The sequence below is a fragment of the Pan troglodytes genome, chromosome X (assembly GCF_028858775.2).
Source record: "Pan troglodytes isolate AG18354 chromosome X, NHGRI_mPanTro3-v2.0_pri, whole genome shotgun sequence".
NCBI classification, from domain to species: Eukaryota; Metazoa; Chordata; class Mammalia; order Primates; family Hominidae; genus Pan; species Pan troglodytes.
Genome location: NC_072421.2, coordinates 127,337,654 through 127,355,220, shown reverse-complemented (window position 1 = coordinate 127,355,220; position 17,567 = coordinate 127,337,654).

Below are 17,567 nucleotides of genomic sequence, written 5' to 3'. Positions count from 1 at the left end.
CAGATTGTGCCGGGCCCCGGAGATCCGATGGTGAACATAACAAGTTTCCTTCCATTTAAGGAAAAATCTCCTTTGATCCCTTGTAATTGCAGCTTTGTTCTTCATTTCCTGAGTCAAAAGATTTTTTTTATCCAAGAAGGGGCCATCAGTAACTACGCTTCCTCACCTCCCATCAACTTAAAAAAATTTTTTTAAACAACTTTTTTTCTCCCATCAACTTTTAAGAATTTTATTTATTTATTTTTGAGACAGAGCCTTGCTGTGTCGCTCAGGCTGGAGTGCAATGGCGTGATCTCGGCTCACTGCAACCTCCACCTCCCGGGTTCAAGCGATTCTCCTGCCTCAGCCTCCCGAGTCGCTAGGATTACAGGCACCCGCCACCATGCTCGGCTAATATTTGCATTTTTAGTAGAGACGGGGTTTTGCCACGTTGGCCAGGCTGGTCTAGAATTCCTGGCCTCAAGTGATCTGCCCGCCTCGGCCTCCCAAAGTGCTGAGATTACAGGTGTGAGCCACCGGGCCCGGCCTAATATATATATATATTAATTAATGATTGTAGAAAAATAATAGACAAGAACATTCTTTTCATTTTTTTTTTTTTTGAGACGGAGTCTCACTCCGTCGCCCACGCTGGAATGCAGTGGTGCGATCTCAGCTCACTGCAAGCTCCGCCTCCCGGGTTCACACCATTCACCTGCCTCAGCCTCCTGAGTAGCTGGGACTACAGGCGCCTGCCACCACACCCGGCTAATTTTTTTTTCTTTTTTTTTTAAGTAGAGACGGGGTTTCACCGTGTTAGCCAGGATGGTCTCGATCTCGTGACCTCATGATCCACCCGTCTCGGCCTCCCAAAGTGCTAGGATTACAGGCGTGAGCCACGGCGCCCGGCCCGTTCTTTTCATTCTTGTAATCCATTCCCATTTTGCTTTTGCCCCATTATTCCACAGAAATTGCTCTGGACAAGATCAGCGACACCCAAAGTTGCTAAATAAAACGGATACCTCTCGGTCTTTGGCTTCCCAGAACTTTGTGTGGCATTTAGTAACTGTTGATTTCTTTTCTTTTCTTTTCTTTCTTTTTTTTTTTTGAGACGGAGTTTCGCTCTTGTTGCCAAGGCTGGAGTGCAGTGGCGCGATCTTGGCTCACTGTAACCTCCGCCTCCCGGGTTCAAGTGATTCTCCTGCCTCAGCCTCCCGTGTAGCTGGGATTACAGGCATGCGCCACCACGCCTGGCTAATTTTTGTATTTTTTTTTTTTTTTTGAGACGGAGTCTCGCTCTGTCACCCAGGCTGGAGTGCAGTGGCACAATCTCGGCTCACTGCAACCTCTGCCTCCCTGGTTCAAGTGATTCTCCTGCCTCAGCCTCCCGAGTAGCTGGACTACAGGCACATGCCACCATGCCCAGCTAATTTTTTGTATTTTTAGTAGAGATGGGGTTTCACCGTGTTATCCAGGATGGTCTCGATCTCCTGACCTCGTGATCCGCCCTCCTCGGCCTCCCAAAGTGCTGGGATTACAGGCGTGAGCCACCGCGCCCAGCCTAATTTTTGTATTTTTAGCAGAGATGGAGTTTCGCCATGTTGGCCAGACTGGTCTCGAACTCCTCGCCTCAGGTGATCCTCCCACCATGGCCTCCCAAAGTGCTGGGATTATGGGCGTGAGCCACCGCACCCAGCCGATTTGTTTTCTTATTCATGAAATATTTTTGGCCATCTAGTATGTGCCAAGCCTCTAGGCATTGGGAATACATTGGTGAACAAAGCAGATATGTCCCATCGCTTCCTAGAGCTTACTTTCTAGTGGGATTAAAGACAATTTTGTCATTGTTGAAACTCCATCCTGAGATTTCATGACACCATTCTCTCCTGGTATCAGCCCTATGACCATCTTCCTCAGTCTTCTCTGCTGGATGCTTTTAATATACTTTTAATATGCTTACTCCCTAAATGATGATGTTTCCGAGAATTCTGCTCTAAGCCCTCTTTATTTATTACAGATACTCTTCCTAAGTGAAATTGCCTTTAACAGCTGTATGAGAACAAAATTTATATCTCTAGCCCTAATCTCTTTCTTGAGCTCCAGACTGGTATATCTGATTGCCTCCTGGCTATTCTTTTTGCCCCACAAGCGCATCAAACATAAAATGACCAATAATTTCTATCTTTTCCACCAGAGTTCCTTTCCTGAATTTCCCATTTGTATGATTGGCCCATCAACTACCCAGTTAGTAAAATCAGAAGTCTGAGAGTCATCTTAGATTCCCCTCCCCCTTATGCTCCACAGCTGTTTGCCCACATTATCAGTTTTACTTCCCTGAGTCTCTTTCAAATATCTCCTTACCTTTCTCCATCATGTTTGCCATTGTATTAGTTCAGACCTTTGCAATTTCAAGCCTGTGGTATTGCAGTAATCTTATAGAAAGGGGGAGCATTATAGCATTTTCATACTCATGAAATATGAAGAATGAACGAATAAATACATTTCATGATGAAGAACCTGAGTTTTAAAGCTGGACTCTCTGGGTTTGAATCTTAGCTCTGTCACTTACTAGTTTTATAATTTTTGGGGGGGGGGTTGGGGGAGATGGAGTCTCGCTCTGTCACCCAGGCTGGAGTGCAGTGGCGTGATCTTGGCCCACTGCAACCTCCACCTCCCGGGTTCAAGCAATTCTCCTGCCTCAGCTTCCCAAGTAGCTGGGACTACAGGCATACGCCACCACACCCAGCTAATTTTTTGTATCTTAATAGAGACGGGGTTTCACCATGTTGCCCAGGCTGGTCTCGAACTCCTGAACTCAGGCAATCCACCCGCTTCGGCCTCCCAAACTGCTAGGATTATAGGCGTGAGCCACTGTGCCTGGCCTAGTTTATAATTTTTGAGTAAGTCCCTTAACTCTCTGTGCCTTTGTTTCCTCTTATTTATTTATTTAGAGACGGAGTCTTGCTCTGTCACCCACGCAGGAGTGCAGTGGCTCGATCTCGGCTCACTGCAATCTCTGCCTCCCGGGTTCAAGCAGTTCTTCTGCCTCAGCCTCCTGAGGGGCTGGGATTACAGGCATGCGCCACCGCGCCTGGCTAATTGTTGTTGTTGTTGTTGTTTTTGTTTTGTATTTTTAGTAGAGACAGGATTTCGCCGCATTGGCCAGGCTGATATCGAATTCCTGGCCTTAAGTGATCCACCCGCCTTGGCCTCCCAAAGTGCTGAGATTACAGGCGTGAGTCACCCCGCCCAGGCTGTTTTCTCATCTTTAAAATGGGGATAATAGGCCTGGCATGGTGGTTTACCCTGTAATCCCAGCACTCTGGGAGGCCAAAGCGGGAGGATCACTTGAGCCCAGGAGTTCAAGACTAGCCTGAGCAACAGAGTGAGACTCCGTCTCTATTTTTAGAAACGAATAAAAGAAAATATTTGGGAAAGAGCAACAAAGAAAAACCCAAAACAATACTAAAAATACAATAAAACAATATATAGTATAATTATTTACATAGCATTCACATTGTATTGGGTATTATAAGTAATCTAGAGATGATTTAAAGTATATAAAGGTCGGGCTTGGTGGCTCATGCCTGTAATCCAAGCACTTTGGGAGGCTGAGGCAGGTGGATCACCTGAGGTCAGGAGTTCAAGACCAGCCTGGCCAACATGACGAAACCCCGTCTCTACTAAAAATACAAAAATTAGCCAGGCGTGGTGGTGGGTGCCTAGAATACCAGCTACTCGGGAGGCTGAGGCTGAGAGAGTTGCTTAAAACCCAGGAGGTGGAGTTTGCAGTGTGCTGAGATCGCGCCACTGCACTCCAGCCTGGGCGACAGAGCGAGACTCTGTCTCAAAAAATAAAATAAAGTAAAATAAAATAAAATAAAATAAATGTGTATAAGAGTATGTGCATAGGTTATATGCAAATACTATACCATTTTATGTCAGACTTGAGCATCTTTGTATTTTGGTATCCATGAGGGTCCTGGAACCAATCTTTCCCAGATACTGAGGGACAACGTATTTGTCACATATTAAATGCTTAACAAATGTCATAATAATAATAATGATTTTACTGACCTTTTAGTCTTTAGTCTCACTTCATCTAATCACTTAAGTTAGGCCACAGCATGCCCCTACTTAAAAGATGCAAATAGACCCTTATCGCCAAAATAAGAAAAACTCTCTAGTCCCTGTCAGCCTCTCCATCCTCTTTGAAACACTTGCCACTTCCCTCAGGGTACTCCAAATTATATTTTTATGGACAGATGATGTTTTCTTAATCTTACATAAAGTATGAATAAAAGCATTTTAGAAAACATTGACATTTTTATTGGTCTATACTTAATCTAAGTAAAGACAGTGTGTTTGCTATGCAAATGCAGCTTTGAGACAGATCCCCTAAGAATTCCCTCTTCACAGTTTTAATCAGATTGCTGCCCCTTTTCCCTCTTATGTAGAGTTATGGAACAGCCAATGCAATATTTTAGCTGAGATCTAAAGGATAAGAAGGAGCCAGTTTTGTGAAGAACTAGGGAAGAGTGTTCAAGGCAAAGAAAATAATGTGGGCTGGCCGGGCGCAGTGGCTCATGCCTGTAATCCCAGCACTTTGGGAGGCCGAGAAGGGTGGATCACCTGAGGTCAGGATTTTAAAACCAGCCTGGCCAACATGGCAAAACCCTGTCTCTACTAAAAATACCAAAATTAGCCAGGCATGGTGGCACGCCTGTAATCCCAGCTACTAGGGAGGCTGAGGCAGAATTGCTTGAACCCGGGAGGCGGAGGTTGCAGTGAGCCGAGATTGCACCACTGCACTCCAGCCTGGCGACAGAGCGAGAATCTGTCTAAAAAAAAAAAAGTAAGGAAAGAAAGAAAGAGAGAAAAGAAAATAACATGGGCCCAACACAGTGGCTCATGCCTGTAATCCCAGCACTTTGGGAGGCTGAGGCCAGAGGATTGCTTGAGTCTAAGAGTTCAAGACCAGTCTGGGCAACACAAGGTGACCCTTCTCTCTACAAAAATAATAGCTGGGTATGGTGGCGCACTTCTGTAGTCCCAGCCACTCACAGGCTGAGGTAATAAGATCACTTGAGGCTGGGTGCAGTGGCTCACGCCTGCAATCCCAGCATTTTGGGAGGCCGAGGCAGGCAGATCACCTGAGGTCGGGAGTTCGAGACCAGCCTGGCCAATATGGCAAAACCCTGTCTCTATTAGCATACAAAAATTAGCCAGGCGTGGTGGCGGGTGCCTGTAATCCCAGCTACTTGGGAGGCTGAGGCAGGAAAATCGCTTTAACCCGGGAGGTGGAGGTTGCAGTGAGCCGAGATTACGCCACTGCACTCCAGCCTGGGTGACAGGTGACAGAGTGGGACTATGTCTCAAAAAAAAAAAAAAAATCACTTGAGCCTCCTGGGAGGTCGAGGTTGTGGTAAGCCATGATCATGCCCCTGCAGACTCACCCCGGGAGACAGAGTAAGATGCTCTCTCAAAAAAAAAAAAAAAAAAAAAAAAGTATGTGTACACAGACCTTCAGGGTTGGGAAGAGCTTGGTATACTTTAGCAACTGAAAGGCTAGTGTGGTTGGATCATGATGAATAAGAAGGTAAATGACAGAAGGATGGGGAGTTGGCAGAGTTCAGATCATGTAGGGCCTTGTAGGCCATGGTATAGTTTGAATTTTGTCTAAGTGAAATAGGCTACCAATAAAGGGTTATGTCAGGGGGTGACAATCTCAGTTTTAAGAAAATCACTTTGGTTGTTGTGTGGAGAATGGATTGGAGGGGGGCAAGAGTGGAAGCAGAGAAACCTGTCAGGAAGCTATTGTGTAGCACAGCAGAAGATGTTGATGGCTTAGAATAAGGTGATGTTATTGATGGGCCCACCAGAAGACTATGGGAGGTAAGAGAAAGAGAAAGATTATGCCTGAGTTACTGCCTTGAACAAGTGAGTGGGTGGTAGACTATTTACTGAGATGGAGAAGACTAGTTAGTGATGGAAGGAACAGATTTGGAGAGTGAGATCAAATGTTCACTGTTATGCTTTTGAAGTTTTTGTTTGTTTGTTTGTTTGTGAGATGGAGTCTCACTCTGTTGCCCAGGCTGGAGTGCAGTGGCGTGATCTCAGCTCATTGCAACCTCCGCCTCCCAGGTTCAAGCGATTCTCCTGCCTCATCCTCCCAAGTAGCTTGGACTACAGGCACCCGCCACCACACCCAGCTATTTTTTTTAATTTTTAGTAGAGATGGGGTTTCGCCATGTTGGCCTGGCTGGTGTTGAACTCCTGACCTCAGGTGATCCACCCGCCTCAGCCTCCCAAAGTGCTGGGATTACAGGCGTGAGCCACCGCCCTGGCATACTTTTGAGGTTTTTTGTCAAGTTATAAAGTTGAGTATAGGAATTGTGAAAGATAATTAGTTAACAGCATTTGATCTTGATTATAGCTATCAGTGATTATCAGTAAATAAAAATGTATGTCCCCCATCACAAGTATGTTTATATTTCACCCAACTTACATTTCACAAAAAGGACCCAGGCTTAGCCAAAACTTGCAACATGACAACAGTTATGATTTTACCATAAGTTTATAACTTTGTATGCCATGCAACATCTAACCTAGTCCTTGAACATAGTAAGGACTTAATAAGTGCTTTCAATAAATTAATAAAGTCATAATAGTTCCATGCTATGGTTATCATAAGATACATAATAATAATTTACTCACAATTATAGAATTTAGAGTGCTTTTACATCCATTGTGTTATTTATTTTTTGGTTAAACTTTTAATTTTGAGATATTTGTAGATTCACATACAACTGTAAGTGATTGGGTGCGGTGGCTTATGCCTGTAATCCCAGCACTTTGGGAGGCTGAGGCGGGCGAATCACTTGAGGTCAGGAGTTCGAGAGCAGCCTGGCCAACATGGTGAAACCCCGTCTCTTCTAAAAGTACAAAAAATTAGCCGGGCCTGGTGGTGCACATCTGTATTCCAGCTACTTGGGAGGCTGAGGCAGGACAATTGCTTGAACCCAGGAGGTAGAGGTTGCAGTGAGCTGAGATCCCACCACTACACTCCAGCCTGGGAGACAGAGAGAAACTCTGTCTCAAAAAAAAAAAAAAAAAAAAGAGAGAGAGAGAGAAAAAACCCCACCTCTAATACAATATTACAACCAGGATATTGATATTGATACAGTCAAAGTACAGAAAACTCCATCACCAGGAGCATCAGTCATGTTGCCCTTTTGTAGCACAACCACTTCTCTCCCACCCCTGCCTCCTCTTTCACTCCTGGCAATCACTCATCTGTTCCCCATTTCTGTAATTTTTCATTTCAAAAATGTTATATAAATAGAATCATACAGGATGCAACTTCTTGGGATTGGGTTTTTTCACTGGAGATTTATTCAGGTCTGTATCAATAGTATATATTTTTTATTTTTATTTTTGAATAGAGACAGGGTTTCACCATGTTGCCCAGGCTTGTCTCAAACTTCTGTACTCAAGCAATTCACCCACCTCAGCCTCCTAAAGTGCTAGGATTACAGGCGTGAGCCACCTCACCCAGCCAATCAATGGTTTATTCTTTTATTTTATTTCATTTTGAGACAGGGTCTTGCTCTGTTGCCCAGGCTGAAGGGCAAGTGGCAAGATCACAGCTCACTGTAGCCTTGACCTCCCAGGCTCAAGTGATGCTCCCACCTCAATCTCCCAAGTAGCTGGGACCACAGGCGAGTGCCACCACGTCCAGCTAATTTTTTAAAAAAAATGTGTAGACACGGGAGTCTCAGTTTGTTGTCCAGCCTGATCTAACACTCCTGGGCTCAAGCGATCCTCCCGCCTTGGCCTCCCAAAGTGTTGGGATTATAGGCATGAACCACTGCACCCAGCCTTTTTTTTTTTTAAGTGTACAATTCTATGGCTTTTTGTATATTTAGAGTTGTGCAACCACAACCACAGTAAATTTTAAGAACATTTTTCATCATCCCAACAGGAAACCTTGCATCCCTTAGCCATCACTCCCCATCATTACCCCTCCCAGCTCTAGGCAATTGTTTATCTATTTTCTGTCTCTATAGATTTTATTCTGGAGACTTCATATGAATGGAATCATAAAATATGTAGTATTTTGTGACTGGCTTGAGTTGGCATAATTTTTCAAGATTCATCCATGTTATGGTATATATCAGTACTTCATTTCTTATTGCTGAATAGTCTCTCAATATATGGATAGACTCGAATTTATTTATCCACTCATTGGTTCATGGACATTTGGGTTGTTTCTACTTTTTGGATGGTATTGTGTGGACATATGTTTTCATGTGATTTAATTCTTTTTTTTTTTTTTTTGAGACCGAGTTTCTCTCTTGTTGCCCAGGCTGGAGTGCAATGGCGTGATCTCGGCTCACTGCAACCTCTGCCTTCCGGGTTCAAGCGATTCTCCTGCCTCAGCCTCCTGAGTAGCTGGGATTACAGGCATGCACCACCATATCCAGCTAATTTTTTATTTTTAGTAGAGACGGGGTTTCACCATGTTGGTCAGGCTGGTCTCAAGCTCCTGACCTCAAGTGATCCACCCGCCTTGGCCTCCGAAATTGCTGGGATTACAGGCGTGAGCCACCATACCCGGCCGGCTTTTGTTTCTCCTTACACCTGTATCTGTTACCCAAAACCTTAAGAAGATGTAAATCAAGGAGCATAGAGTCGGTGGAGTACTAGAGCCGGCTCATTCCAGCTCCCAAAAATTGACTGTCAGAATTTCAGGAACTTCGTGAGCCGGTTGACTTCACATTGGTGATTTGAAATTGGCCCTGGTGGGAGTATTTACATAATGGAAACCAGCATGCTACAAGCCAGCATTACCTCCCCCTATCTCAGTCTGTTAAACATTTGTCAGTATATTACTGCTTAGAATAAATGATTCTGAAGGTTGAGCTGCAAAATGGTGCTTATCTATGTAATTTGTACAAATTTGGCTAAACAGATATATCCTATGCTCACAGAGAGCTATGCAAATTAATAATAGTTAATATGCAACAGTATTTAGAAATACAAGAAGAATCCAGTAAGCATAGTCGAGTTAAAAAAAAAATAAGAAGAGGGCTGGGTGTGGTGGCTCATGCCTGTAATCCCAGCACTTTGGGAGGCCGAGGCAGGTAGATTGCTTGAGCCCAGGAGTTCGAGACTAGCTGAGGCAACATGGCAAATCCCTGTCTCTACAAAAAATATAAAATTTAGCCAGGCATGGTGGCATGTACCTGTAGTCCCAGCTACTTGGGAGGCTGAGGTGGGAGGATCATTTGAACCCAGGAGGCAGAAGTTGCAGTGAGCTGAGATCATGCCACTGCACTCCAGCCCTGGGCAACAGAGTGAGACCCCGTCTAAAAATAAATAAATAAAAAAGAATAAATTTAAAAAAGAAATATAGGAGGTCAATGTGTTAATAAAAACTTCTATTCTTTATTTATTTTTAATAATTAAAAAAAATTTTACTTTTTTTTTGGAGACAGGATCTTGCTCTGTCACCCAGGCTGGAGTATGGTGACACAATCATAGCTCACCACAGCCTCAAACTCCCAGGCTCAAGTGATCCTCCCACCTCAGCCTCCTGAGTACCTGGAACCACAGGCACATGCCACCACACTCGGCTAATTTTTAAATTTTTTTGTAGAGACGGGGTCTCCCTATATTGCCCAGACTGGCTTCGTACTTATGGGCTCATGCAATTCACCCTCCTCGGCCTCCCAAAGTGCTGGGATTACAGGCATGAGTCACCATGCCCAGACTAAAATTTGTATTTTATACTGAGCCAGGGTCTTGCTATGTTGTCCAGGCTGGACTCAAACTCCCAGGATCCTCCTGTCTCAGCCTTCAGAGTGGCTGGGATACCAGGTGCACGCCCAGCTTATCAAAAACTTCTGAGGGCCAGGTGTGGTGACCCACGGCTGTGATCCTAGCACTTTAGGAGGCTGAGGTGAGAGGTTTGCTTGAGCCCAGGAGTTCAAGATCAGCCTGGGCAACGTAGTGAGACCCTTGTCTCTATTCTTTAAAAAAAAAAAAAACTTCTAAGGAGGGCTTTTAGGAATGAGCTAGACACTGTGGACACCCAGTCCCTCTCTGTACTGAGTTTAGAGTTGCTGACTTCTACCTGATTAAATTGTTAAGATGTCAGAGATAGGGCATTTGATTATAAGCATACATCACCAAAAGCATTAACCTGAGATAAGTTATATATATGTAATTTTTTTTTTTTTAGAGGGGGTCTCACTCTGTCATTCAGGCAAGAGTACAGTGGTGCAATCATGGCTCACTGCAACCTTGACCTCCCGGGCTCAGGTGATTCTCTCACCACAGCCTCCTGAGTAGCTGGGACTACAGGCACATACCACCATGCATGGCTGATTTTATTTTTATTTTTTGTAGAGATACGTATCTCGCTGTGTTGCCCAGGCTGGTCTCAAACTCCAGGGCTCCAGCAATCCTCCTGCCTCGGCCTCCCAACTGAAAATGCTACTGCTCACAATAATTATCAACAATACGGTACAGTGTATAATGAGGAAATATTTGATTAACATTAATTCTTAGGCACAAAAGATTTTGGCACACAGTCATTTCTAATCTAAGAACTCATACACATTTCATTCAGGTTTGCTATTTCAGTTCCTAAACTTAGAGAGAAAAATATCTTCCTATTCCCAGATTATACAAGCAGTAGTAGGGCGGGCATGGTTGCTCATGCCTGTAATTCTAATGCTTTGGGAGGCTGAGGGTAGAGGATCCCTTGAGGCTGGAGTTCAAGACCAGTCTGGGCAACATAGCAAGACCCTGTCTCTACAAAAAATTTAAAAATTATCTGGTCATCGTGGTGTGCGCTTGTAGTCCTAGCTACTTGGGAGGCTGAGGCAGGAGGATTGCTTGAACCCAGGAGTTTCAGGCTGCAGTGAGCTACAGTGACATTACTGCACTCCAGCTTGGGTGACAGAGCCAGACCTTGTCTCTGGAAAGAAAAAAAAAAAGAAGAAGAAGAAATAAAAGCAACAGCAAATTTTAAAGTATCTTCCTCCACCCATTCTTTATACTGTAATGCTGTGTGTGCTACAACTACATATTTGGACCCCATGAGACAATGTTACAATTTTGGCTTTAAAAAATTTAATGTATAGCTGGGTGCGGTGGCTCATGCCTGTAATCTCAGCACGTTGGGAGACCAAGGCAGGAGGATTGCTTGAGCCCAGGAGTTTGAGACCAGCATGGGCAACAGAGTGAGACACCGTCTCTACAAAAATAATGATAATAAAACCAATTAACCAAGCGTGGTAGGGTTTGTCTGTGGTCCCAGCTGCTTGGGAAACTGAGGTGGGGGGATCATTTGAGCCTGGGAGATTGAGGCTGCAGTAAGCTGGGATTGCACCACTATACTCCAACCTGGGTGACAGAGCAAGACCCCATCTCTATAAACTAAAAATAAATTTAAGGTATTTTTAGTAAATTAAGAGGAAAATAGTGTTTTATATTAATTAGATAAAATTATTATAAAAAATAACCCAGTTATTATTATAAAAATAACCCAGTTATTTATCATTTCTGATGTTCTTAGGATTCCTTCCTGAAGATTTTTTTTTTTTTTTTTGAGATAGTTTTGCTTTGTCACCCAGGTTAGAGTGCAGTGGCGCGATCTCCGCTAACTGCAAGCTCCGCCTCCCGGGTTCACGCCATTCTCTGCCTCAGCCTCCCGAGTAGCTGGGACTACAGGTGCCCACCACTGTGCCCGGCTAATTTTTTGTATTTTTAGTAGAGATGGGGTTTCACCGTGTTAGCCAGGATAGTCTTGATCTCCTGACCTCGTGATCCACCCGCCTCGGCCTCCCAAAGCGCTGGGATTACAGGCGTGAGCCACTGCACCCGGCCTCTTTCCTGAAGATTTGACATTCCTTAGTATCATTTATTTTCAACCCTAAGAAACTTCTTTAGGCACTCCGTTAGTGATGAATTCTTTTGGTTTTTCTTTATCTGAAAATGTCTTTTTTTTTCCCACCTTCATTCTTTTTTAAAAAACAGCTTGAGGCTGGGCGTGGTGGCTCATGCCTGTAATCCCAACACTTTGGGAGGCCGAGGTGGGCAGATTGCTTGAAATCGGGAGTTCAAGATCAGCCTGAGCAACATGAAGAAACCCTATCTCTACAAAAAATACAAAAATTAGCCAGGCATGGTGGTGTGTGCCTGTAGTCCCAGCTACTAGGGAGGCCAAAGTGGGAGAATTGCTTGAGCCTGGGAGGCGGAGGTTGCAGTGAGCTGAGATCACGCCACTGCACTCCAGCCTGGGCAGGGGAGCAAGACTCTGTCTCAAAAAAAAAAAAAACCCAAAAACCCAAAACAACAAAACAACAACAATAAAAAACAAACAAAAAACAGGTGGGGAGCAGTGACTCATGCCTGTGATCCCAGCACTTTGAGAGGCTGAGGCGAGTGGGTCACCTGATGTCAGGAGTTCGAGATCAGCCTGGCCAATATGATGAAACCCCATCTCTACCAAAAATACAAAAATTAGCTGGGTGTGGTGGCTCATGCCTGTAGTCCCAGCTACTCGGGAGGCTGAGGCATGAGAATCGCTTGAACCCAGGAGGCAGAGGTTGCAGGGAGATGAGATCACATCACTGCACTCCAGCCTGGGCAACAGAGTGAGACTTGGTCACAAACAAACTAACAAACAAAAAACCACAGCTTGCGATATGATTTACATATCATATGATTTACTCAGTTTAAGTGTACAATTCAATGGTTTTTAGTACAATCACAGATAAGTGTGACCATCACCATAGTCAGTTTTAGAGCATTTTCATCACCTCTAAATGAAACTTTATATTTTAGCTATTCCTCCATTTCCCCATTCCTTTATTCCCGCATTCAACACAATCATAAGCAAGCACTTGTCTACTTTGTCTCTATAGATTTCCCTCTTTTGGACATCTCATATGAATGGAATTGTATAATCTGTGGTATTTTGTGACTGGCTTCTTTCACTTAGCATGAAGTGTTCAAGGTTTATCCACATGATAGCATGTATTGGTACTTCATTCCTTTTTATAGCCCAATAATATTCCATTGTTTGGATATACTACAATTGGTTTCTCCATTCATCCATTGATGGAATTTTTGGGTTGTTTCCACGTTTTGGATATTACGAATAATGCTGCTCTAAACATTCATGTACAAGCATCTAAGTCTCTGTTTTCAATTCTTTTGAGTATTGCTGGGTCATATGGTAATTCTATGTTTGATCATTTGAGAAACTGCCAGACTGTTTTCTAAAGTGGCTATACTATTTTACATTTTCACCAGCAGTGTATGAGGGTTATGAGTACCTTCATTCTTGAAGGATATTATCTCTAGTTATAGAATTCTGGGCCAGGTGTGGTTGCTCATGCCTATAATCCCAGGACTTGGGGAAGCTGAGGTGGGTGGATCACTTGAGGCTAGGAGTTCAAGACCAGCCTGGCCAAGATGATGACACCATGTCTCTACTAAAAATACAAAAGTTAGCCGAGCGTGGTGGCAGGCGCCTGTAATCCCCGCTATTCAGGAGGCTGAGGCATGAGAATCGCTTGAACTTGGGAAGTGGAGGTTGCAGTGAGCCAAGATCACACCACTGCACTCCAGCCTGGGCAACAGAGTGAGACTCTGTCTCAAAAAAAAAAAAAAAAAAAAAAAAGAAAAGAAAAGAAAAAAAATTCTTTTAGCCTGATGGTTGTCCTTTCTTTCTTTCAGCATTTTAAAGATGCTGTTCCACTGTCTTTTTAAAGATGCTGTTCCACTGTCTTTTGAACTCTATAATTTCTTTTTTTAAAATTGTGGTAAAATGTACAAAACAAAATTTACCATTTTATCATTTTTGTTTTTTCCTTTTATTCTAATGCATCTTCTCAGGATTAATTTTTTTTCTTTTTGAGATGGAGTCTTGCTCTGTCACTCATGCTGGAGTGCAGTGGCACGATCTCAGCTCACTGCAACCTCTGCCTTCCTGGTTCAAGCAATTCTCCTGCCTCAGCCTCCTGAGTAGCTGGGATTACAGGCGTGTGCCACCACGCCTGGCTAATTTTTGTGTTTTTAGTAGAGACGGGTTTTCACCATGTTGGTCAGGCTGGTCTCGAACTCCTGACCTTGTGATCCACCCACCTCGGCCTCCCAAAGTGCTGGGATTACAGGCGTGAGCCACTGCACCTGGCCCAGAATTAATTATTTTTAAGTGTAAAGTTCTGTGGCATTAAGAACATTCAGGTCTGGGCATGGTGGCTCACACCTGTAATCCTAGCACTTTGGGAGACCAAGGTGGGAGGATCACTTGAGGCCAATAGTTCGAGACCAACCTGGGCAGCATAGCGAGACACCATCTCTATTAAAAACAAAAAAAGAGCATTCATATTAGTGTGCAACCCTCCCCACCATTCATCTTCAATTTTTTTTTCATCATCCCCAGCTGAATGACCTCTATAGTTTCTTATGAGGACTCAACAGTTTTTCAAATTACCATTCCCTGGTATGTAGTATATCATTTTTCTCTGGGTATTTTAAAGATTTTCTGTTAATTGTTGGTATTCAGCAGTTTGACTATAATGCACCTAGGCATTGTTTTTATCCTGCTTGAGTTCAGTTACTTCTGTTTTGTTTTGTTTTGTTTTTGTTTTGAGACTGAGTCTCGCACTGTTGCCTGGGCTGGAGTGCAATGGCGCTATCTCGGCTCACTGCAACCTCCCCCTCCTGGGTTCACACGATTCTCCTGCCTCAGCCTCCCAAGTAGCTGGGATTACAGGTGCCCGCCACCATGCCTGGCTGATTTTTTGTATTTTTAGTAGAGATGGGGTTTCACAGTGTTAGCCAGGATGGTCTCGATCTCCTGACCTTGTGATCCGCCCACCTCGGCCTCCCAAAGTGCTGGGATTATAGGTGTGAGCCACCGCATCCAGCCGAGTTCAGTTACTTCTTGACCCTAAACATAAATGTCTTTCACCAAATTTGGGAAATCATTTGCCATTATTTCTTCAATTTATATTTGCTCCATCCTTCCCCATTGAATTGCCTTGGCATCTTTGTTGAATATAAATTCATTATAAACATGTGGGTCTATTTACGGTGTCTCTATTCACTTTCATTCATCTATTTGTCTATTATTACACAATAACTATGCCAGGTTTTTTTTTTTTGAGATGGGGCAGGCCTTGCTATGTTGCCCAGGCTGTTCTCGAACTCTTGGCCTCAAGTGATCCTCTCACCTCTGCCTCTCAAGTAGTTGGGATTATAGGTGTGTGCCACCATGCCTTTCTATTCCACATAAATTGTAGAAACCAGGTTGTCAATTTTTATCAAAACAACCTACTGGGATTTTGATTGAAATTGATTGAATCTACAGATACACTTGAGGAGAAATGACACCTTTTTAAAAATTATTATTAATAAGACAGAGTTTCGCTCTGTCACAGGCTGGAGTTCAGTGGCCCAATCTCGGCTCACTGCAACCTGTGCCTCCTGGGTTGAAGTGATTCTTGTGCCTCAGCCTCGTAAGTAGCTGGGATTACAGGCATGCACCACTGCACCTGGCTAATTTTTGTATTTTTAGTAGAGACGGGGTTTCACCATGTTGGCCAGGCTAGTCTTGTACTCCTGGCCTCAAGTGATCTGCCTGCCTTGGCCTCCCAAAGTGCTAGGATTATAGGCATAAGCCACTGCACCTGGCCTTAATTTACATCTTAATATTGAGTCTTCCGATCCATGAACGTGGTATAGTTCTCTACTTACTTAAATCTTCTTTAATTTCTCTCTATATGTTTTGTAGATTGCAATGTAGAAATTATGCACATCTTTCTTTAATTTGTCCCTAGGCATTTCATATTTTTGATGCTATTGTGAATGGTATTTTGTAAAATACCATTTCCAAAATTTTTGCTAGCATATAGGAATACAATTAATTTTTGTATATTGACTTTGTATCCTGTGATATCACTATATTCACTAGTTAATTCTGGTATTTTGTTTTTGTAGGATCCTGAGGATTTTCCATGCATTAAGTACTGTAATCCAACAGTACTTAATTTCATTGCCGAAATTATAACAGCTTTTTCCATGCATGGAAATCCATGTCATCTATGAATAAAGACAGTTTTATTTCTTCCTTTCTTATCTGTATGGCTTTCATTTCTTTTTATTGCCTTATTGCACTGGTTAGGATGTCCAAGACAATGTTGAATTGAAATGGTAAAAGCAGACATCCTTGCCTTGTTCCCATTCTTTGGGGGGAAGCCTCAATAATTTACCACTGAATATCATGTTAGCTATAAGATTTTCATAGATTCTTTTTTATCAGATTGAGGAAGTTCTTTTTAAATTCTAGTTTGTTAAAAATTTTAAAAATATCATAAACTGGTGTGGATTTTTTCAAGTGCTTTCTCTGCATTTATTAAAATGAATATATACTTTTTAAAACTTTATTCTGTTAAAGTGGTCAATTACATTGATTGATTTCTTTAAATGTTAAGCTAACTTTGCATTCCTGGGGTAAACCTTAGTTGGTCATGATATCATTTTTATATATTTCTGGATCTAATTTCCTAATATTATAATAATGTATTGATACGTTATTATTAACCAAAGTCAGTCAGATTTTCCTAGTTTTTACCTAATCTCCTTTTTTCTATTCCAGAATTCTATCCAGGATATCACATTACATTTAGTCTCCTTAGGCTCCATTTGGTTGTGATATTTTCTCAAACCTTCCTTGTTTTCAATAACGTTGATGGTTTTGAAGAGTGCTGGTCAGGTATTTTGTAGGATGCCCTTTCATTGGGATTTGCCTGTTTTCTCACGCATAGACTTGGTTGTGGGTTATGGGAGAAAGTGCCATCTCATCACATCATATCAGAGGCACATACTGAAAAAAATAAAGGCTCCTATTGTCGACATGACATCTCACTGTTGATGGGGTCTGTATTAGTCTGTTTTCACATTGCTATAAAGAACTTCCCTGAGACTGGGTAATTTATAAAGGAAAGAGGTTTAATTGACTCACAGTTCTGCATGGCTGGGGAGGCCTCAGGAAACAGAATCATGGTGGAAGGTGAAGGTGAAGCAAGAACCTTCTTCACAAGGCAGCAGGAGAGAGAAGTGCATATGAAGGAGGAACTGTGAGACACTTAAACCATCAGATCTTGTGAAAACCCACCTACTATCAAGAGAACAGCATAGGGGAAACTGTCCTCATGATCCGATCACCTCCCTCCCTCAACACATGGGGGTTACAGGTCCCTCCCTTGACATGTGGGGATTACAATTTGAGATGAGATTTGGGTGGGGACACAGAGCCAAACCATATCAGAGTCCTTGATCACCTGGTTGAGGCAGCATTGGTTAGGTTTTTCACTGTAAAGCTACTCTTTTTCCCCTTGTTTTCCTTACTGTACTCTTCGAGTATGTACAGCCTACACTCAAGGAGTGGAGAGTTATGGACTCCCTCCTCGAGGGCTGAATGCCTACATAAATTATTTGGGATCCTTCTGCATGTGAAATTTATTTCTCCCATATCTATTAATTTATTCAGTAATTTATTTATA